Here is a 23,026-nt window from a genome sequence, read left to right as displayed (position 1 = left end):
GAGCCTATATAAGAAAAAGACCCCAAAATCGGGACTGTCCCGATTTTTATAGGGACAGTCCATCTGGTCACCCTACAGGTGAGTTCCTTCCCCCACCCCTTCCCAGAGACCCCAGCAGCCAATCCCCTCCCTCAGACTGTGCTGCATTCATCTCTCTCTTGGACCCAGCAGTGCTGCTCTTACACGCTCCACTGCTTCCCGTCTGTTCAGGCTCTCGCAGAGCGGTGCCCCCAGACCTAGTGGTGCCCTAGGCGGCTGCCTGTTCTGCCTATGGCTAAGGACGGCCCTGGCCCCAAGACACCCATTTCCTGGGAGCCTGGCACCCGCAGCTGATGCATAAGAACTAGGAGTCACCAAATGACATGAATAGGCAGCAGGTTTAAAACGAACACAAGGAAATATTTCTTCACCCAATGCACTCACCGTCAGCCCAGGGAGCTCTTTGCCAAAGGATGTTGTGAAGGCCAAGACTGTAACAGGGTTCAAAGAAGAACTAGGTAAATTCCTGGACGGCAAGTCCATCAATGGCTATTAGTCAGGCTGGGCAGGGATGCTGTCCCTAGCCTCTGTTTGCCAGAAGCTGGGAATGGGAGATGGGGGGTGGGTCACTTGGTGATTCCTTGTTCTGTTCACTCCCTCTGAGGCACCTGGCATTGGCCACTGTCGGTGGACAGGACACTGGGCTGGATGGACCTTTGGTCTGACCCAGTCTAGCCATTCACATGTTTCCACCCACTTTACAAATCTCCCTGCCACGCGTGCCAGAGTCATCCTCAGCCGAGCTCCACTGGCTCACCCCAGGGCATTCAGTGGAAATGAGCCTCCTTTGCCTGAAACAGACTTAGCTCCCCGGTGGGGTTGCCTGGCCACCTGGCTAGGTGGGAGAAGCTGAGCAGGCCCAGCTGGAGGCTGTCAGCAGCCTAAGGCTGCAGAACACCAGGTCTAGGATGGTACTAACGGGCCAAGCAGAGAGTTCATGCTCCCATCCCCCCCCCCCCCCCCACTGGGGTTCACATCCTGGGTGGGGGCCCAGGGCTGGAACCTCAGACAGACCGCAGAGCTGCAGGAGCCTAGGGTGGAGTTCGCACTGGAGCCGCTGGTCAGGATGGGGTCCCTGGGAGCTGGGGTGAGGGGCAGGGACAGCAGGTGACTGGGGTGCAGACTCACCCCCCCCCAGCAGACTCAGCCCTGCCCCTTCCCCGCCGGGGCTCGCCCACGGAACCCAGCGCTGTGCTGGAGAAGGGGGGCGTCCTCGAGAGGGGCGGGGGAAACTCCCCGAGGACAAAGGGCGACGCTGGCTCGCTGGGGCTCGCCCCGCTCCCTCCGGCCCGAGCCCAACGTCCCGCCCCGCGGAGCCCGGCCCGGCTCTCGGGGATGCTCCCCCGGCTCAGGGCTCGTCTAGACTGGGGGGCTGCAAACTGGGCTGAGCGGGGAGGCCCCGCTCCGACGCAGCCATCGGCCCCAGTCGCTGCTGTGCCCGGCTGCCCTGTCACCGGGGGGATCCCCATGTCCCGGGGGGGACCCTCCAGCTCGCTGCCGCCCGCCCTGGGCTGGGGGCCCCGGGGGAAGCGAGCGAGGGGAAGCGGCTGCCTCGGACAATGCGCCCCGCGCTGGTCCTAGGGTTAATGGGAGGAAAGTTGAATCGGAGCCGCGTGGGTCTGCGGGGAGCCCGTGACCCGTCCCCAACCAGCCCCAGCGGAGCAAAGGGCGTGGGATCGCGCGGGGAGGGAGCGTGGGACAGACACCGGGGGAGCCCCGAAAGCCAGACGTCCCCGGCGGGCTCCGCTCCGCATGACACAGCGGCCCATGTGCGCGCGGAGATCCACGCGTGTGCGCGGAGGGGTCCCGCTCCGACTCCATCCCACAGCCCCACGCGCGGAGACACAGACGCAGCCCCCCGCCCCCAGCTCCGTAACAAAGACAATTGGAGGCTGGCTCAGGAGCTTCAAGACAAAAATCCCTGTCTGGCTCCCCCCCGCCCCCTTTTGTGCGCCCCGCGCCGGGACTGTCACCCCACGGGGGTCCCTGCAAACCCGCTGCACGGCGCCTTCCCCGGCCCGCCCGGCAACCCGGCCCCGCCACACCCCACACATAGTGGGGTCCCAGCACCAGCCCTACCCCACACAGTGGGGGGATCGAGCCCAGCCCCAGCCCTACCCCACATATGGGGTGGGGATCGAGCCCAGCCCCAGCCCTACCCCACACATGGGGTGAGGATCGAGCCCAGCCCCAGCCCTACCCCACACATGGGGTGGGGATCGAGCCCAGCCCCAGCCCTACCCCACACATGGGGGGGATCGATCCCCGCCCCAGCCCTACCCCACACATGGGGGGATCGATCCCCGCCCCAGCCCTACCCCACACAATGGGGGGGATCGATCCCCGCCCCAGCCCTACCCCACACAATGGGGGGGATCGATCCCCGCCCCAGCCCTACCCCACACATGGGGGGATCGATCCCCGCCCCAGCCCTACCCCACACAATGGGGGGGATCGATCCCCGCCCCAGCCCTACCCCACACATGGGGGGCCGGGTGAGTAGCTGTGAGGCCAGGCTGGAAGGGGGGCGCTAGAAAGGCAGGAGCCCAGGGGCTGCCCGGGGGCAAGGGGCAGCGCAGGGTCTCTGCGGGGCGCGGGGGGTCCGTACTCACAATCGCTCCGTGTTGCGGGGGATGTTTTTGGGGACGCCCCGGAGCCCGGTGCCGTGACAGTCCACGGTGGTGCCGCTGCAGGTGCAGAGCGCGGGGCAGCCGGTGGCCCGCACCCCCCACGCAGCCGCCCAGGCCAGGAGCCAGGCGCCGGCTCGCAGCCACCTGCCCTGCGGGGCCATACCGGGGACGGGACCGGACCGGGACCGGACCGGGCTCGGAGCTGCGCCGCCGCGCGCCCTCCCCAGCCAGCAGCCGGCTGCGTCTGAGCGCCGGGCTCCGTGCGAGGGGAAATGCGGAGCTCCGCGCCCCCCACCCCCATCCATCAGCCGCAGCCACAACCCCCAGCCCCGGCGGCTCCTCCCCCAGCGCCGGCCCCTCGCCGCGCTCCCCGGCGCGCACACAAAGGAGCTGCCCCCCCGCGGGATCGGGCCCGGCGTGGGGCACGTGCGGCTGACCAGGGGGCAGGTTGGCCGCCGCCCCCCTGCTCCTGCCCCGCAGCGCCCCTTGTTGCTACAGTCGGAGCAGGGGGGTTCTCGCCCCACCACATGGGGGTCACGGCCTGGCCTGGGCACAGCATCAGCTCTGCCATGAGCCCCCGGCAAAGCACCTTGGGTGCCCTGCTCAGTCCAGCCTTCCAGGAACCCTGGGGCAGCGCCATGCTGAGCAGAGCAGCCCCGGGGGGCTGGCCTGGGTCCCCCTCTTGCCCAAATGCTGCTGGGGGTTCTGGGTCCGCCCAGCCCACGGCTCCGGTTCCACGAAGTCAGGTTCCTCGGAGGGAAGAGCAAAGGGAGCCTCCCGGGGAGCCGCACCTGAAGGCAGCTCCTGGGAGCAGCAAGGAGCCAGTGGCTCCTAGGGGGCTCCCCTCGCTTCAGAAGCAGTTGGACAGGCAGAGTCCAGCCTGCTTGGGACAAAGGGACAGAGCTGCCACAGTGGACTCCAGCCCCGGTCACATTAGTATCTGGGCACTGCCCAGCGCCCAACCATTCATGTATCCAGCCTCATGCCCGGGGCTGTGGCCCTCATGGTACCAGTGGCACCAAGGCGCACACACATTCAGAGGCTCATAGGAGCAGCCAGACTGGGTCAGACCAAAGGTCCATCTAGCCCTGTATCCTGTCTGCCGACTGGCCAGTGCCAGGTGCCCCAGAGGGAATGAACAGAACGAGATTCATCCAATGATCCATCCCCTGTCGCCCACTCCCAGCTTCTGGCAAACAGCGGCTAGGGACACCATCCCCGTTCATCCTGGCTAACAGCCTTTGGTGGATCTATCCTCTAGGAATTTATCTAGCTCTTTTTTGAACCCTGTTATGGTCTTGGCCTTCACAACAACCTCTGGCAAAGAGTTCCACAGGTTGACTGTGCGTTGGGTGAAGAAATACTTCCTTTTGTTTGTTTTAAGCCTGCTGCTTATTAATGTCATTGGGCGATGCCTGGTGTTACGTGAAGGGTAAATAACACTTCCCTGTTCACTTCCTCCACACCAGTCATGGTTCTACAGCCCTCTGTCAAGTCCCCCCTCCCCTCCTTAGGTGTCTCTTTGCCCAGCTGAACTGTACCAGTCTTTTCAATCTCTTCTGTACAGAAGCTGGTCCATCTCCTCCTCAGCTTTGTTGCCCTTCTGTGAGTCTTTCCCAGTTCTAATCGATCTTTCTGAGATGGGGTGAGCAGAGCTGCGGGTCGTGTTCACGGCGTACCAGGGATTCCTACACCGGTGTTAGGATATTCACTAATGATCTGTCCCTTCCCTCCCGTTCCGTTAGCTCTGTTCACTCCCCCAAAGCTACACAGGAAGTCTGTGGTGGAGCAGGGAACAAACCCAGGTCTCCGGTTAGTGTCTGGATGGAGAAATTAGTCCAAGGGGGGGTGCAGCTCCCAGAGGGGGATCACGTTAGGCCCATGCTGGAGCCCCAGAGCTGAACACCCCAACTTTGGGGAGACTCAGGGCTGAATCTAAGCTCTGCAGCTGGCCTAAATGAACTGAACCAACAGCCTGTCTCATCCAATCAGGGAACAGAAACAGCATCACATGACTGGTGTCCTGGACCTGAGTTTCAAATCTATGCAGTGGCACCACCCACACAGTATTTCCTGATGTAGTTACCTGGGGAATGATTTCAGCAAACGAAAAACTCTCCATTCACCACCAGAAAGGAGGCAAAATCCACCCAATGTCAGCGTGGCCAGTGCCAGTAATTCTGAGTCATAAGCATGGCCAGACTGGGTCAGGCCAAAGGTCCATCTAGCCCAGTAACCTGTCCTCCGACAGTGACCAATGCCAGGTACCCCAGAGGGAATGAACAGAACAGGGCCGTTATCGAGTGATCCATCCCCTGCTGGCCATTCCCAGCTTCTGACAAACAGAGGCTAGGGACACCAGCCTGGCTAATAGCCACTGCTGGACCTGTCCTCCAGGAACTTTCCTAGTTCTATTTTGAACCTTGTTATAGTCTCGGCCTTTTCAACATCCTCTGGCAAGGAGTTCTACAGGCAGGTTGACTGTGCATTGTGTGAATACTTCCTTGTGATTGTTTTAAACCTGCTGCCTATTAATTTCATTTGGCGACCCCTAATTCTTGTGTTACGAGTAAATAACATTTCCTTATTCACTTTCTCCACATCAGTCCGTGGTCATATCCCCTTGTGACGTTATGAGTCTGATCCAATATCTCATTGAAAGGTGAGGGGCCAGAAAGACTTAATTACCTCCCAGACTGACCTGCCCCATGGCCGAACTTTAGAGACTGGTTAGGAAGATCTGTAAATGAACAGAGCTTTGAAATGCAGCCGGCATTGTTAGAGGTAGAAGGGGAGGTGTTTGCTCAGGGCTTGGGATGTCAGCAAACAAGTCTTGTCTATTGCTAGAGCTTTGATTCAAAGATCAAAAAAGGAATATTAACATTTAGGAAGATACTTGAGGGAAATAGTATTATTGTCTATGTGTCTCTTTGAAGGTTGTGGTAACCTGTATCTGAACTGTTTAATGGGTAAATTACCCTGTGGTAACTGCCAGGATGTTTGGGAGAAGGAGAGTTCAGCCTATTGTTTTCTCAGGCCAAAAGGCTGCTGGAAATGTATAAAAACCCTGGGACACGATCCTGCTTCATCTCAGATCTGCTTTGGGTTTCAAGAGGGGGGAACCTTAAGCCACAAGGATTGAGATCCCCAGTCACTGACTGGAACCACCCTGACTATGGAAATTGGACTATAACCTCTGGACTATTTCTAAAAGGACTTTTGGCAACTACAAGCTCATCTCTGCCGTGTACCTGAACCTCAAGAATTGAATTCAAGTCTGTCTGTATATTGATCTTTCAACCAGCTCTCTCTTTCCTGTTTTAATAAATTTTAGCTTAGTTAATAAGAGTCGGCTATAGTGTGTATTTTGGGTAAGAGCGAAGTTATAATTGGACCTGGGTGCGTGGCTGATCCTTTCGGGGTGGAAGAACCTTTTCTTTTATATGATGAGAGAAGATTTTCAGTAACCATCATCATGTCTGACGTGTGTCTGGACGGAGGCCTGAGGCTGGGCACTTGAAGGGAACTGCTTTGTTTGGACTGCTGAGTAACCAGTGAGGTGCTACAGAAGCTGTTCTGTGCTGGTTGGTAAATCTCAGTATTGGAAGAGCCACCAGCGTCTGGGGTTTGTCTGCCCCGTTCTGTTTGCAGTTCACCCTGATTGATTGACCTCAACTGACTCCCACATCCCCCTAAATCATTTTTGCTGTGCTTTTCTGAACCTTTTCCAAGTCCAATATCTCTTTTTCGAGCTGGGATGACCAGATCTGCCCACAGTATTCAAGCTGTGGGCATCCCATGGATTTATATAGAGGCAATATGATATTTTCTGTCTTATTATCTCTCCCTTTCTTAATAGTTCCAACATTCTGTTTGCTTTTTTGACGACCGCCAACCCTCCCAAAAGACTGGCTTCAGACTCATGGCATCTTACACAGCAAGCAGTGGGGTTCTTTCTATTCACCCACTGCTCTTAGAACCTCTGGGGTGTCATTTCCAAGCTTTTCCCCTCACGCAGACAGGCTGGGGCAGTGAAAGCTGAGAGTCTCACAGAACCCCAGGACCCCCGAAGCTGGGGCTGTAAGAAAAACACCAAACATTGTGAGATTAATGATAAATCAGGAATGTTTGCTGCACCGAGATCAGCTGCCGTGAATGATCGGCACCGTTCTAAGTGTATCGCCCAGAAAACAGCTGCCACTGAAAGAGACACAGCTGGGGTCCTGTTAGACTCCATGCCAGCATTGCGGGCCAGACGTGGATTTGGAGCAGGGCTCTGACAGCATGGAGGGAGTGACTTACAGCGACGGAGGGGCAGTATATATAGCCTCCGCCTCGCTCTCCTGCGGTGGGGCTTCCTTCCCCTCTGCTTTCTCACCTAGGTCAGGGCGCTGCCTCATGGGATGTTCTGAGGCCAGTGGTTATTTCCTGGCTGCTGTGCATTGCTAAGTCCCAGGGACCGTCTCTTCACAGCAGTCTGGGCAGCAACTAGCGCGTGTCGGAGGCACCATGCCAACTTCCCCCTCCCCAAGTCTCCCTCCAGCCAGACCCCATGAGAGCTCAGCATTTTACTAACAGACAGACGGTCCCTGCCCCAAGATGGGCCTGATCCTGGTCCCATTGGAGTCAATGGGAGTCATGCCATTAACTGCCAGGGGAGCAGGATCGAAGGGCTCCTCTTTCTTCCTGCACATCTTCCCTCTCGACTCCCCCTGCTTTTCCTTTGCACCTGCTCCTTGTGCCGGGGGGCTCGTGCTGACCCTCCCCCCAGGAACGCTGATATTCCACAGAGGCTGAGCAGTGGGTGCCGGGAGCCTGCTCCCCATGTAGATCCCCAAGCCAGCGCTCCTCCACCAGACACACGTCTATGCCAGCTCTGGGGAAGGCAGCCGGGCCCACCAGAGCATCCTCCCCCCAGGCCTCGGTTACAGGCTCCTCAGCCGTCTGTGTCTCTGTGACATCTCCTTCCTCTGGCCCCAGCGCTGGAAGGGAGCCGAGGCCCAGACACATGAAAGGGGTGTCACAGAGTGTGGGGGAGTCAGGGCCCTGCACCCCCACATCCTGCGATTCACCAGGACTCTCAACCAGCCAGTAAAACTAAACAACATTCCCAGGTCCACCCACCCCGCTCCCTACTGCATCACAAGAGGCTGTTTCTTGCTGCTACTCAGAAGCCCTGACCTTCGGGAAGCAGCTCTTCTTCCCAGCCTCCCGGGGCTGCGGATGGCCCCAGGGGAGGAGGAAAGCCAAGCGGTCGCTCAAGGAAGTGTCCCAGCTGGCACTGAAGGGGACCCCAAGGAGGGTCAGGCCCTGTGGGAGCCCCATGGGCTCTACCTTCTCTCTCCCCGACGTATCCGCCGTGCCCCAGAGCTCCTGGCCTAGGAACAGCCTGCCTGTGCCAGCCCTTGCTCAGACAGAGAGGTCCTGCTCCTGCAGGTGAAAGAGGGAAGCCAGATCCCCCAGCCATTCGGGGCTCCCTGTCCAGGTGTGGGGGCAGAGCAGAGCAGGAGCCATTGCCAGAGCCACTCAGCAGGGAGCACCCTCCTGATGTGTGAGATGAATGGGCCCCCAGCCAGTGCAGAGGAAGACCTGGCACATGGGCCCACACTGCCATGCCAGGAGCTCAGGAAAGCACCGGGGCTACAGCAACAGCCCAGGGAGCTGCTCAGCAGGGCAGGAGCGGCTGGGGAAGAAGAGGTCAGGCACTGGGCTGGGCCTCAGGTAGCAGTTCCCAGCTCTGAGACAGACTCCTGGGTGTCCTTGGGTGAGTCACTTAATTGCTGGGTCTCAGCTCCCCGCTGGAACCGGGGCTCATGGATGCTGGGAGGGTAAATGCGTTGTGTGCACTGGCGCCCAGAGGCTTCGGTGATGGCACCCATGTAAGAACCTACTTACGTAGGGCTGGCAGCCATTGCCAGCTGCTGCCTCCACCTCTGCCTAGCCCTCTGGGGGTGGGGGGGCTGAAGGAGGGACTCCGTAGCTAGGAGGGGTAGAAGGCTGTTATCCTATGTGGACATGCAATACACAAGTATGAGTGTGTTGCTGGAGATGGTTATTTTGAGAAGAGCGAACACAGGAAGGGCCTGGCCTGGGAGCTGGGAACTGTAGTAGAAAGTGTGTGAGACATAAGCCCTCGTATCAGAGGCCCGATGTGAGGCCCGAGGCCTGAATTAAAGTAGTGCCCCTTCCTTGCTGACGTAACACAAAGTGAGCAGAAATAAGGCTCTGCCTGCCTGCAAGCTCACAGAAGCTGGGAGGGATGGGGCTGGTCCTGCAGAAACACTCGTGGTATGAATTACTAGGTACAGAACAGTCACTCAGAGGCGTTCCAGAAAGCCAGGACCAGCCCGCCTCGCCACCAGTGCACTCCCCAGAGACAAGAGGGACCTGCTGACCCATCTTAAAAATAGGTCCAGGGTGACAGTATGATGGACAGAAGTGTTTTGATTGAACCAACACGCACAAGGCGATGGGTGGGAGCTCGCCACACCAGGGGGTAATACACAACGTGTTTGTATTGGGGTATAAAGAGGTATCTCTAAGAGGGGAGGGGTCTGGCCGAGGGGATAGTGAAGAAAATGGTTACTCACCTTCTCCTAAGTGTTGTTCTTTGAGATGTGTTGCTTACATCCATTCCAATCAGGTGTGTGCATGCCCACGTGCACGAGCCAGAAGATTTTTCTCTTAGCAGCAACCATAGGGTCAGCCTGGGCCTTCAGGGTGCCCAATATAGACCCCTGCCAACGTGCCACCCCCTCAGTTCCTTCTTGCTGGCTGCTGCGACAGAGGGGTAGGAGGGTGGGTATTGGAATGGACGTGAACAACACATCTCTAAGAACAACCGTTATGAGAAGGTGAGTAACCGTTTTTTCTTCTTCGAGTGCTTGTTCGTGTAAATTCCAATCAGGTGACTCCCAAGCCCAGGTTCAGGAGGTGGGGTCAGAATCGTCCACTGATTGGAACACGGCTCGTCCAAAGGCTGCATCGTCTCCGGCCTGCTGGGCGATCGCATAGTGCGTGGTGAAAGTGTGGATGGAGGACCATGTCGCTGCTCTGCAGATGTCAGGAACGCTGCTGAGGAGGCCTGCACCCTGGTGGAGTGAGCAGAGACTGGGGGGCTGGCACCTTCACCAGGTTGTCGTGCTCATGGATGCAGGACGTGATCCACGAGGAAATCTGCTCAGAAGAGACAGGGAGACCTTTCATCCTGTTCGCCACCGCCACGAATAACTACAGCGAGTTTCAGAACAGTTTGATCTCTCGATATAGAAGGCTAGTGGTCTGCGGACATCCAATGAGCAAAGTCTCTGCTCCCTGGCACTGGAGTGTGGCTTAGGGTAGAATACAGGGAGCAAGATGTCCTGGTTGATGTGAAACTGGGAGACAACTTTGGGAGGAAAGCAGGGTGTGGCCTGAGCCGAACTTTGTCCTTATGGAACACAGTGTAAGGGGACTCTGATGTTAGGGCCCTGAGCTCAGACACCTCCTGGCTGAGGTTATCGCCACCAGGACCCTGGTATGAGAGAGAGCAGAGAGCACATCACCAAAGGGCGATCCCATGAGTCTGGAAAGGACCAGGTTGAGGTCCCAAACCAGGACCAGCTGTTGGGCCTGCGGATATAGCCTGTCCAGACCTTTAAGAAAGCAGCCAAGCATTGGGTTAGCAAAGACCGAGTGTTCCTCTGCGCCTGGGTGGAAGGCGGAGATGGTGGCCAAGTGAACCCTTACTGACAACAAGGATGGTCCGTGCTGCTTGAGATGGAGGAGAAAGTCCAGTGTAAGTGGCACTGAGGTGAGCGTCTGAGACAGAATGGGCTGTGCCAACCAGATTGAAATTGTCTTCCATTTGGCAAGGTAGGTAGCTCTTGTGGAGGGTTTCCTGCTGCCAAGGAGGACTTGTCTGACTTGATCAGAACAAGAGAGCTCCACTGCGTTCAGCCATGGAGCTTCCATGTCACGAGGTGGAGCGACTTGAGGTTCAGTCCTGCGTGATTAGGTCTGGAAGAGCGGCAGGGTGACGCGGTTTCCACAGACATTTCCAGGAGCGATGTGAACCCATGCTGGCAGGGCCAGGCTGGTGCTACCAATATCACCAGAGTTCAGTCCCTACGAATCTTGAGGAGCACCTTGTGACTGAGAGGGATGGACAGGAATGTGTATAGGAGGCGACCTGCCCATGGGAGGAGGAAGCGGTCCGCACTGGGCGAATGGGTCTATCTGGGGAAAGCCCCACTGATGGAAGATTGAGGTCACTACGTCTGGGCAAAGGGACCACTGCAGCCATGCATTAACTCTCTTCAGTGACGACATGTTAGAAGGATAATTTACCATTTAATAGACTAACTCTCCAGTTGCTGCTGGCAAGTGCAGCTGATGCATTTCTCTGCGGTGCCATAAACAGCAGCCTCTCTGCAGTCACACCATGCCATCCGGTGGGTTCTGCTGATGACCCGGGCCCTAGGACGAGCAGACATGTTCTGCTCTGCTTTGAAAGGAGCTTGTCTGGGAGCCTGTTAGCCTGTTTCGATTCCCATTTGTGCCAGCATCCCTGAGCTGGGAACCCATCTAACATGAACATAAGAATGGCCGTATCAGGTCAGACCAAAGGTCCATCCAGCCCAGTGTCTTGTCTACTGACAATGGCCAATGCCAGGTGCCCCAGAGGGAGTGAAGCTAACAGGCAATGATCAAGTGATCTCTCTCCTGCCATCCATCTCCATCCTCTGATGAACAGAGGTTAGGGACACCATTCTTTACCCTTCCTGGCTAATAGCCATTTATGGACTTCGCCACCATGAATTTATCCAGTTCCCTTTTAAACGCTGTTATAGTCGTAGCCTTCACAACCTCCTCAGGCAAGGAGTTCCACAAGTTGACTGTGCGCTGTGTGAAGAAGAACTTCCTTTTATTTGTTTTAACAAGGAGCCGCTCAGCCCAGGTAAACAGTGACGCTGCCCTGGCTTTATTCATGAAGATGCACCGGGTACAGACAAGCCCGTCTTTGGTCCATATTTATTGCTAGCCGGAGGCTGGTGCAGCGCTGGGAGGGAACCGATACAGCGTGTGCCAATTGTGCTTAATCTGCACTTACCCCCAAGTGGCAGGTCGTGAGCTTGCGGCTGGTGTTGGAGTGGCAGGACCAGGGCCCGGCAGCCCCAGAAGAACGTCACAGTCCCTCTGCCTGGAAACCAGCCCCGCCGATGGGTCTGGCCAGCATCCCGGCCTCCTGCCCCAAGCAGCTTGCCAGGGCCATTCTACAAGGGATCGCAGCAGATCTCCTTTTCCTGGGGCAGCGGTGAGGGGGACAATTTCCTTTCTCCCAGCAGTGGCAGGCTCTGATGTTACAAAAGCAGGTGCTTAATAGGGCTGGGTCCCGGCCCCTCTCCCCCTCCCCACAACGCCCCCGCCCAGTTGCTGGCCTGGATGCCATAGGGGCATTTTTAAGTTTAGTGAAACTTACTGGAAATATTCCTTGAGTGTTTTTGAGTTTGCTGAAAATTTCTCCATGTCAGCCCCTGCCCTGGGCACCCCTCTGTCACCGTCATGGGCCCCTCCTGGATGCTGTTCCACCAAGGACTGGCATCTCAGCCTGCACAGGTGGTTCTTCTTCGAGTGATTGCTCACATCCATTCCAGGTAGGTGTACGCGCTGCGCGTGCACGTTCGTCGGAAACTTTTTTTACCCTAGCAACTCCAGTGGGCCGGCAGGTCGCCCCCTAGAGTGGCGCCGCCATGGCGCTCTATATATACCCCTGCCGGCCCGCCCGCTCCTCAGTTCCTTCTTACCGCCGTGTCGGTCGTTGGAACTGTGGAGCGCGGCTTAGCTGTCCTCCACGTCCCTAGCTCTCCTAGTTCTCTATCGTTTATCTATCGTTCATCTCTAGTTCCATTATAGTTGTTAATTAGTTTGTTAAGTAGATAGTTTAGTTAAATAGTTGTTAAGTAGTTCTTCGCCGGGGGCTTAGCCCTTCCCGGCACCCGGCACCGGGCTCATGCCTGGTTCGCCGGGCTTCAAGCAGTGTGCGGCCTGCAAGAAGCCCATGCCTACCAGCGATCCCCACGAAGCGTGCCTGAAGTGCCTCGGGGAATCGCACAGATCCGACAAGTGCCGCATCTGTAAGGCTTTTAAGCCGAGGACAAAAAAGGAGAGGGATCAGAGGCTCCGAACTCTCCTAATGGAGGCGGCACTTGACCCGTCGGCTTCGCAGGCCGTGGTATCGGCACCGGCACCGGATCGCTCCGGCACCGAGAAGACTCCTCGGCACCGACCCTCTCCGGCGCTGGAATCAGAGCCAAGGCCGTCGAAGTCTGATACTCCGGCCAGGCAGACCCGGCTTGAGCGCCCGGCCTCGACATCGGCCGCGGCGCCGCCGGCACCGTCAGCACCGTTGACTCCGGGCCCGGCGGGTCCGTTGAGTCCGGTGCCGCCGAGCTCCCCCATGAGATCTGGGGTTGAGGTAGTGGTCCCATCCACACCGGAGACCTTCGCCTCGGCTCGGGACCTTATTGCCCTGACTGAGCCCACTCGGCTGCCACCCCCGGTACCTCCGGTGCGGGTTGTGTCCAGAGGCAAGCCCATGCTGTCGGCGCCGCCCAGAGACAGTCGTTCGCCATCCAGGTCCCGACGTCTTGGGCGCTCCAGATCCCGACGCCGCTCGCAGTCCCGGCACCGCTCCCCTCAGCGGCACCGGTCGCACTCGCGGCAACGGTCGGCATCGAGACGGTCGCGGTCAGGCTCCAGTCGACACCGGCACTGCGACTCCAGGAGCAGGTCCCGACGCTACTCGCCGCACCGGTCGACCTCCCGGCACCGAGCTGGTGGCAGGTCCCGGTCTCGGTCGACCTCCCGGCGCCGAGCTGGTGGCAGGTCCCGGTCGACCTCCCGGCACCGAGCTGGTGGCAGGTCCCGGTCGACCTCCCGGCACCGAGCTGGTGGTAGGTCCCTGGTGGTAGGTCCCGGTCGACCACCGAGCTGGTGGTAGGTCCCTGGTGGTAGGTCCCGGTCGACAGGTCCCGGTACCGAAGCGGCACCCGGTACCGATCAGGATCCCGGCACCGTGATAGATCCCGGTCCCGATCCCGGTCCCGGCACCGATATGACTCCCGGCACCGGTCCCCGGCACCGAGACGATCCTCCGTGCCGGCCCGCGCAGACCCTTACCATCCGGGGTCGGCCCCACCATGGCCCTCGAGACAGCCGTCCGTATCCTCCCAGACGGACAGCGGGTATGTGCTGGGCACCGACCGGCAGGCGGCGCTGTTCGGGGATCCGCCGCTGCAAGACCAAGGCCCACAACAGTGGGGATTCTGGACACCCTGGGCATACCATCAGGCCCAGGGCCCCCAGCAGCTCCCTGCTAGACCGGCGACTGCGGAGCGTAGGGCCCCTGAAGCCTCGTTGTCTCGCCCCCCTCCCTCCCCGGAAGGGGAGGAAGGGTCCAAACAGCAGGACTCCGCTGTGGCTCCGGAGGCAGAGGCGAGGGCTGAGGAAGACCCTCAGTTAGACACTCTCGTGCCTGGGGTCTCATCATCCTCCTCCCCGGATGAGGCGGTGGCGGGTACCTCCTCCAACAGTTCCCCCCCGCTGGATCTCAGGGCGCACCAGGACCTCCTCAGGCGATTGGCTCAAAATCTGAGTCTGCAAGCAGAGGAGGTCTCGGAGATAGAGGATCCAATTGTCACCATCCTCTCTTCTGATGCTCCCACCAGGGTCGCCCTGCCCTTTATACGGACCATCCAGGCCAACGCCAATACTATCTGGCAGTCCCCGGCCTCCATCCCTCCGACAGCGAAAGGAATCGAGAGAAAGTACATGGCCCCTTCTAGGGGATACGAATATCTACATGTTCACCCGACTCCCGGTTCACTGGTGGTGCAATCGGTGAACGATAGGGAGCGTCACGGCCAGGAGGCTCCGGCCCCCAAGTCCAGAGAGGCCAGGCGGATGGACCTCCTTGGCCGTAAGGTGTATTCGGCTGGGGCGCTGCAGCTCAGGGTCTCTAACCAGCAGGCCCTGCTGAGCAGATACGCCTTTAACTCCTGGGTGGCAGTGGACAAATTTAAGGAGCTGCTGCCACAGGATGCTCGCCAAGAGTTTACGGCCATCTTGGACGAAGGCAAGAAGGTCGCACGCACGGCCTTACAAGCCTCCTTGGACGCTGCGGACTCGGCTGCCCGTACCCTCGCGTCAGGAGTTACGATGTGTCGCATCTCCTGGCTGCAGGTTTCCGGCCTTCCGCCGGAGCTCCAGCACACTATACAGGACCTTCCTTTCGAAGGCCAGGGCCTGTTTTCCGATAAGACAGACCCCAGACTCAAGAGTCTAAAAGACAACAGGGTCATCATGCGGTCCCTCGGGATGCACACCCCCGTGACGCAGCGTAGACCCTTTAGGTCGCAACAACAGCAACAACGTAGGCCGTTTTCCCAGTTCCGCCAGCGGCAGGACCTTTACAGGTGCCGCGGCAGGAACGGCAGGCGCAGGCAGTCTGGGAACCAAGGGGGGCAGAACCAAGGCTCCTCAAAACCCCCGCCTGGTCCTAAGCCTTCATTTTGAAGGTGCGCCCGAGGGCGCGGTAACAGTTTCCCCTATGGATCCTTCCCCCCCGTTTTCAAACCGCCTTTCGTTTTTCCTCCCGGCGTGGTCCCAAATAACATCGGACCGCTGGGTCTTAAGCATGGTGCAGACGGGATACCTCCTGCAGTTTGTTTCGTTTCCTCCTTCCCGCCCTCCTTCCTCGTCCCTCTTCAGGGACCCCTCTCACGAGCAATTCCTTCGGCAGGAGGTGCAGACGCTCCTCAGCAAAGGAGCTATAGAGGCGGTTCCGGAAAACGAGAAAGGCAAGGGGTTTTATTCCCGCTACTTTCTGATCCCCAAGGCCAAGGGGGGCCTCAGGCCTATCCTCGACCTGCGAGAACTCAACAAATACCTCGTGAAGTTGAAGTTCCGCATGGTATCCCTGGGGACCATTATTCCATCCCTGGATCCGGGAGACTGGTACGCCGCCCTCGACATGCAGGACGCGTATTTCCACATTGCCATTTGGCCGCGCCACAGACGCTTTCTCCGCTTCGTTGTGGGGGCTCTTCATTATCAGTTTGCAGTCCTCCCATTCGGCCTGTCCACGGCCCCGAGGGTGTTTACAAAATGCATGGCAGTTGTCGTGGCGCATCTTCGGCGCAACCGTGTCCACGTGTTCCCTTATCTGGACGACTGGTTGATTCGGGGCACGTCGGAACAGCAGGTCAACAGCCATGTCCGCATGATCACCGACATATTTGCAAGTCTGGGCCTCTTGATAAACACAGACAAGTCCACTCTGAGGCCCACGCAGAAGGTGGAATTTATCGGGGCCGTCCTGGATGCCACTGTGGGCAGGGCCTCGCTGCCTCTGCAACGGTTCCAGACCATGGCGGCGATCGTTCAACGTTTGCGGTCAGCCCCATTGACGTCAGTGAGGACATGTCTAACCCTGTTAGGCCACATGGCGGCTTGCACCTTTGTGACCGACTACGCTCGGCTCCACATGAGGCCTCTCCAGCTGTGGCTTATCAGTCATTACAGGCCGGCAAGGCAACCTTTAGACATGTTAGTCACAATCCCCCAGAAGGTCTTAGATTCTCTCGGCTGGTGGTTAGACCAATCCGTATTATGTGCGGGTCTTCCCTTTCACCCCTCTCAGCCCTCGGTATCCCTGACAACGGATGCCTCAGATCTAGGCTGGGGGGCCCACCTAGGGACCCTGCGGACACAGGGCCTGTGGTCCCAGGAGGAGGTGGGGCTCCACATCAACATGCGGGAGTTGAGAGCGGTCCGCCTTGCTTGTCAAGCGTTTTGTCATCAGCTTCAGGGTCGTTGTGTCGCCGTGTTCACGGACAACACGACGACCATGTACTATATCAACAAGCAGGGCGGCACCAGGTCCTCCTCCCTGTGCCACGAGGCGATACGACTCTGGGACTTTTGCGTAGCCCACTCCATTCACCTCAGGGCTTCCTTCCTCCCTGGAGTATGGAACACTCTGGCAGATCGATTGAGCAGATCCTTCCTGTCACACGAGTGGTCCCTTCGCCCGGACGTCGCTCTCTCCATTTTCCGGAGGTGGGGTTATCCCCGGGTGGACCTCTTCGCGTCCAAAGGGAACAGGAAGTGCCAAGCGTTCTGCTCCTTTCAGGGCAGGGAGCCGGGGTCGATAGCGGATGCCTTCCTCATCCAGTGGTCAACCCACCTGTACTATGCATTTCCCCCGTTCCCTCTGGTCCACAAGGTCCTCCTGAAGGTGCGCAGGGACAGGGCTCTCGTGATCATGGTGGCCCCGGCGTGGCCCAGGCAGCACTGGTACACCATGCTGCTGGACTTGGCCATAGCCGACCCAGTTCCCCTGCCCCTTCATCCGGACCTGATTACCCAGGACCACGGGACCCTCTGTCACCCAGACCTGCAGTCGCTGCACCTAGCGGCGTGGCTCCTGCGTGGCTGACTGGTTCCGAGCTGCGCTGCTCTACACCTGTGAGAGAGGTGTTCTTGAGCAGCAGGAAACCGTCCACAAGAGCCACATATTCAGCGAAATGGAAGCGCTTCTCCTGTTGGTGCGTAGAGAGAAATCTCCGCCCTATGGAAGTTTCGGTATCCGAAATCTTAGACTACGTTTTGTCCCTCAAAGGGCAAGGTCTGGCCTTATCGTCGTTGCGAGTCCACCTAGCAGCTATCTCCACCTTTCACCCGGGTGCGGACGGTCGCTCCGTTTTTTCTCACCCGACGGTGTCGAGATTCCTTAAAGGGCTGGAACGTTTATTCCCTAACGTCCGTCCCCCTGCTCCAACCTGGGATCTTAACCTGGTGTTGTCCCGGCTCATGGGGCCCCCCTTTGAGCCGTTAGCTACTTGCTCCCTGCTCTACCTCTCTTGGAAAACTGCCTTTCTAGTGGCTATCACCTCAGCTAGACAGGTGTCGGAGCTCCGAGCTCTTGTGGTAGACCCCCCATATACGGTCTTCCACAAGGATAAGGTGCAGCTGAGGCCACACCCTGCTTTTCTGCCCAAGGTGGTCTCAGCCTTTCACGTCAACCAAGAGATTTTCCTTCCGGTTTTTTTCCCAAAACCTCACTCCTCAGGCAGGGAGCAGCAGCTCCACTCGCTGGATGTCCGTAGGGCTCTCGCGTTCTACATAGAGAGGACTAAGCCCTTCCGAAAATCCCCCCAGCTTTTCGTGGCGGTAGCAGATCGTATGAAAGGGCTTCCTATCTCCTCCCAGAGGGTATCCTCTTGGGTTACGTCCTGTATCAGGACTTGTTATGACTTGGCCCATGTCCCTACGGGCCGTGTGACTGCGCATTCTACCAGGGCGCAGGCGTCGTCGCTGGCTTTCCTCGCCCGTGTGCCCATCCAGGAAATCTGTCGGGCAGCGACCTGGTCATCGGTCCACACCTTTGCTTCCCACTACGCCCTGGTCCAGCAGTCGAGGGAGGATGCGGCCTTCGGAACCGCAGTGCTCCGTGCCGCGACTTCTCACTCCGACCCCACCGCCTAGGTATGGCTTGGGAGTCACCTACCTGGAATGGATATGAGCAATCACTCGAAGAAGAAAAGACGGTTACTCACCTTTGTAACTGTTGTTCTTCGAGATGTGTTGCTCACATCCATTCCACACCCGCCCTCCTTCCCCACTGTCGGAGTAGCCGGCAAGAAGGAACTGAGGAGCGGGCGGGCCGGCAGGGGTATATATAGAGCGCCATGGCGGCGCCACTCTAGGGGGCGACCTGCCGGCCCACTGGAGTTGCTAGGGTAAAAAAAGTTTCCGACGAACGTGCACGCGCGGCGCGCACACCTAACTGGAATGGATGTGAGCAACACATCTCGAAGAACAACAGTTACAAAGGTGAGTAACCGTCTTCTCCAGTCCCTGAAGGGGGTTCCCATGTGCTAAACCGTTGGTGCAGCACAGGCCCTGGCACAGCCAGCCAGCCCGGCTCCCCTTCCTCATCGCCAGCTGCCATCACAGGAATCCAGCCCTTTGTTTCCTGGTCCATGAGCCTGCTCCATCCTGGGAAGGGCTCCCTACGCCCAGAGTGAGGGACGGGCACCACGGAGCAGGAAGGGTGCCCTGCCCAGGGGATGGGTCTGGCAGGGGTGCTGTGTCCCGGGGGAGCCCTTTCGCTCCCTGACAGGGCTGGATCTGGCTCACACCAAACGAGGGGAGCAGCCAGGGGTCCCTAATGCCTGAGGGAGCCCCAGAAATGCCCCCGCTGAGTAACAAGGAGTGGCTGATGTGTTCCTCCCGGCTCATGCTCCCAAGCTAGGGGAAGCGGGCAGGCAGGGAGGAGTCTTGTTCTGCTGGGCCCTGGTCCTTGGCTGCCGGGGTCTGGGCTGTGAGCCACAGTCACAGGGCATCTTAGGCACCCAGGGGTACAGGGCAGGCGGTGACAAGCCCTCACGGCTCTGAACCCTCACAACATGACAGAGCCGGAGGTGGAGTCTCAGTGCAGGGGCTTCCGGGCCCCATGGGGTCCCAAAGGGCAGGAGCTCTGGGAAGCCAGCCAAGCTCTGTTCCCACGGGCTGGTCTGGAAGCCGCCAGCCAGTGTGTGCTGCGTGGCCCCCACTGCACTCAATCCAGCTGAGGCACGAAGCCTTCAGCTCAAGCTGGGGCCGCTGGCCAAACCCCACTTCGCTCTGGAGGGGCCCGGTTCCATGCCTAGCGCCAGCAGCACGGCGCTCTCACGCTGGTACTGATGCTGCTTCTTGCCTCCTGCCCCCATAACAGTCACTGACACTGTGTCCCCCATCCAGTGACCCCACGCTGGACGCGCAGCGAGCTCTGCCCCGGCAGGTCCCTCTGGAGGGAGACAGCAGTGGTCCCCAGCAGCTCAGCACCGACCGCAGGAATCCAGCATCCCGCGGACGCCCTGGGAGAGCTTTAGACGCCAAAGTCATCGTCCAATGAGACCTGGACAGGCCACTGGGGCCAAGGGCTCTTCGCTTACGGGGGTGGCTGGGGGCTGCGGTGCCCAGGAGCTGAGGGTCTTGCAACTGACCCAACAGGGCACCAGCTGTGCAGAAGGTACGTCCCGTGCACCCCAAGCGGATGCACCAGGGGGTGGACAGGAGCCTGGCCCAGGGTTCTACCAGGCGGTGCTGGAGGGAGCTGACAAAGATCTAACAGCTGGGCTCCCTGCAGAGCCCCGGGGACCAGCCAGCGGCCCCATCCCTGGAGCCCCCTCCCTGAGTGAGGATCTGCTCATTGGCTGAGCCTGCCAGCGCGGAGCAGCCTTCGCACTCCTTTTGGCAGCAGCTGAGGTGGCAGCGTCACCGAAGAACCTTGCTCTCCTTGTCCCGAGATCTGGTGGAGGGGAGCCAGGCGTTGACAGGCTGCTGTGCTGAGCTCCGCTCCGCTCGCCTGTGTCAGGCCTTGCTGCCGGGAGCGTCTGCATCACCAAGGGTCAGAGCTGATGGCTGTTGAAAAGAGACCCGGCCCCCGCCGATTCGGGCGTCCAGACGGAGGAACTGCTCACGGGCAGTGGGCACGGACCATGCCAGCCTGCGTCTTTGCAGGAGTCAGGAAGGGTGAGCAGGGCGGCAGCCAGGGCAAGGCTAGAGGGGAGGCCAGTGCGGGGTGAACAGGGAGCGAAGTGCCCAGTCTGGAGCCAGCAGCCTGCAGCATGGAGCTGCTGCTGTCACCCATGGCCAGTCACCTCGAACCCAGCACAGGGCAAGGGTCAGGATTTCCCTGCTTGCCGTGGGACACCGTGTGAGGGACCCCGGGTCTCACCCAGCAGCTCGCTGGCACCAGCAGGGAGTGTGGGCTGGTGAAGCCCTGGAGCCGCCCAGGAAGCTCCCGATGGGAGGGGATGTCTGGCCACGGCTCACTGTTTAAGCCGGGAGGCGGCACAGGAAGTTGTCTTGACAACCATGTGAATCCTTGGCCAGCTCCTACATTACACCCTGCGTTCCTGCCTGACTCCCGGGCCCTGCCTTTTCCAGATCCCTGCTCCTACGCCCCACCCGCCTACAGACGTTGTCTCCAGCCCGTGGCCAGATTCCTGACCGTATCCCTCTCCAACTCCCATCTCCAATTCCTGCCTCCTGCTCCGAGCGACAGGCCTGACTGCCTACATCCCTGCCACGGCCAGCCAGCCACGAGCCTGTCGCTTGCTGCCCTGCAATGGTCTCTTCGCCTGGGACCTCAGAGCAGCTACTAGCAACCTCGGAGATCCACTCAGACCAGGGGGGCAGTGGCCATCCCCTGGGGTCCCCTGCCGAGAGATGCCATGCAGCTCAGTCGTTAAACCAAGCTGGCCTGTGCTTAGTGACCTCCAGGCAAACGGCTCCAGGCACACTGAGCTATGGAGCAAACCGGCCTGTATCCAGGTCATTCGGCTCCAGGCAGAGCCAGGGTCCCGGGAGCTCCGCTGCGGTGGCTGGGGCGTCAGGAACTCGCTGGTTACAGACGGCCCAGGCAGAGCCAGGGTCCCGGGAGCTCCGCTGCGCTGGCTGGGGCGTCAGGAACTCGCTGGTTACAGACGGCCCAGGCAGAGCCAGGGTCCCGGGAGCTCCGCTGCGGTGGCTGGGGCGTCAGGAACTCGCTGGTTACAGACGGCCCAGGCAGAGCCAGGGTCCCGGGAGCTCCGCTGCGCTGGCTGGGGCGTCAGGAACTCGCTGGTTACAGACGGCCCAGGCAGAGCCAGGGACCCGGGAGCTCCGCTGCGGTGGCTGGGGCGTCAGGAACTCGCTGGTTACAGACGGCCCAGGCAGAGCCAGGGTCCCGGGAGCTCCGCTGCGCTGGCTGGGGCGTCAGGAACTCGCCGGTTACAGATGGCCCAGGCAGAGCCAGGGTCCCGGGAGCTCCGCTGCGGTGGCTGGGGCGTCAGGAACTCGCTGGTTACAGACGGCCCAGGCAGAGCCAGGGTCCCGGGAGCTCCGCTGCGCTGGCTGGGGCGTCAGGAACTCGCTGGTTACAGACGGCCCAGGCAGAGCCAGGGTCCCGGGAGCTCCGCTGCGGTGGCTGGGGCGTCAGGAACTCGCTGGTTACAGACGGCCCAGGCAGAGCCAGGGTCCCGGGAGCTCCGCTGCGCTGGCTGGGGCGTCAGGAACTCGCTGGTTACAGACGGCCCAGGCAGAGCCAGGGACCCGGGAGCTCCGCTGCGGTGGCTGGGGCGTCAGGAACTCGCTGGTTACAGACGGCCCAGGCAGAGCCAGGGTCCCGGGAGCTCCGCTGCGCTGGCTGGGGCGTCAGGAACTCGCCGGTTACAGATGGCCCAGGCAGAGCCAGGGTCCCGGGAGCTCCGCTGCGCTGGCTGGGGCGTCAGGAACTCGCCGGTTACAGACGGCCCAGGCAGAGCCAGGGTCCCGGGAGCTCCGCTGCGGTGGCTGGGGCGTCAGGAACTCGCCGGTTACAGACGGCCCAGGCAGAGCTGCAGCAGAGAAGCCGGGGTTACATGCAGGGGACTCTTTGTCCAGCAGCAGCCTGGCCCAGCACACTCGTGAGCTCCAGGGGTTGCTGAACTGGTCCCCTCCTGGAACCTGCCCCTATTTCCGGAGTCCTACTGTACTGGAATGAATGAGGCCAGCGCTGCTCAGCTGCCTTCGCAAAGCCCTGCGAGATCCGGGGGACGGGCCTGACCCCCGGCTGCTGGAAATCAGCCAGGCCCCGTGGACTCAGGTGGAGCCTGCAGGTTCACACCAGCTGGGCTCTGAGCCAGGGAGCGCGAGAGACAAGCCAAGTTCTGGGATTTTCCCCAGCCCCGTTGTCCAACAAAGGTCGTGCCATGGCCCCCACCCCTCAGGCTGCTGCTACATTAGCCCAGTCCACAGCTCCATGGGTGAGTCACAGAGGGGCCCGCAGCCCTTTGCTAGGACCAGGGAGGATCCAGGATGCAGCCCGCTCTCCCCGCCAGAAGCAGCAGGCCCATCGGGGGGAGACTCGCCAGGGATGGCGAGAGGCCCTCTGCCTGCTCTGCCCTCGAGGGCAGCGATCCTCGCCCACCCGCACTGCCCGGGTGGGGCACAGCTGGGGGCCTCGCCTCCAAGTGCTCTTTGCATTTCTGTTTTATTCACAGCCCAAACTCCCTCCCTCCCTGCCCTGCCGGGACCCCAGACACTAACCCATGCCAGGGGCCTGAGCCCCTGCCCCTCGCATCCCCCCGGCCTGCCCCACACGTGGCTGTCTGCTCTGCTGGAGCTCCCCCTGGTGGTTGCGCAGTAGACAGGCCGGCTCCGATGCGTGTGATGGAGCGGTGTGGTCCAGCCGTGAGCAGACGGATTTTACACAGGTACCTTCCAGAGGAGGGCCCCTGGCTGCTCTCTCCCTGGGGCATGGTGAACAACCGGCTCTGAATTTCTATTTCGTAAGGCAGCATTTTGCA

The sequence above is a fragment of the Gopherus evgoodei genome, chromosome 7 (assembly GCF_007399415.2).
Source record: "Gopherus evgoodei ecotype Sinaloan lineage chromosome 7, rGopEvg1_v1.p, whole genome shotgun sequence".
NCBI lineage: Eukaryota > Metazoa > Chordata > Testudines > Testudinidae > Gopherus > Gopherus evgoodei.
Note: the sequence above shows the minus strand (reverse complement) of the source record.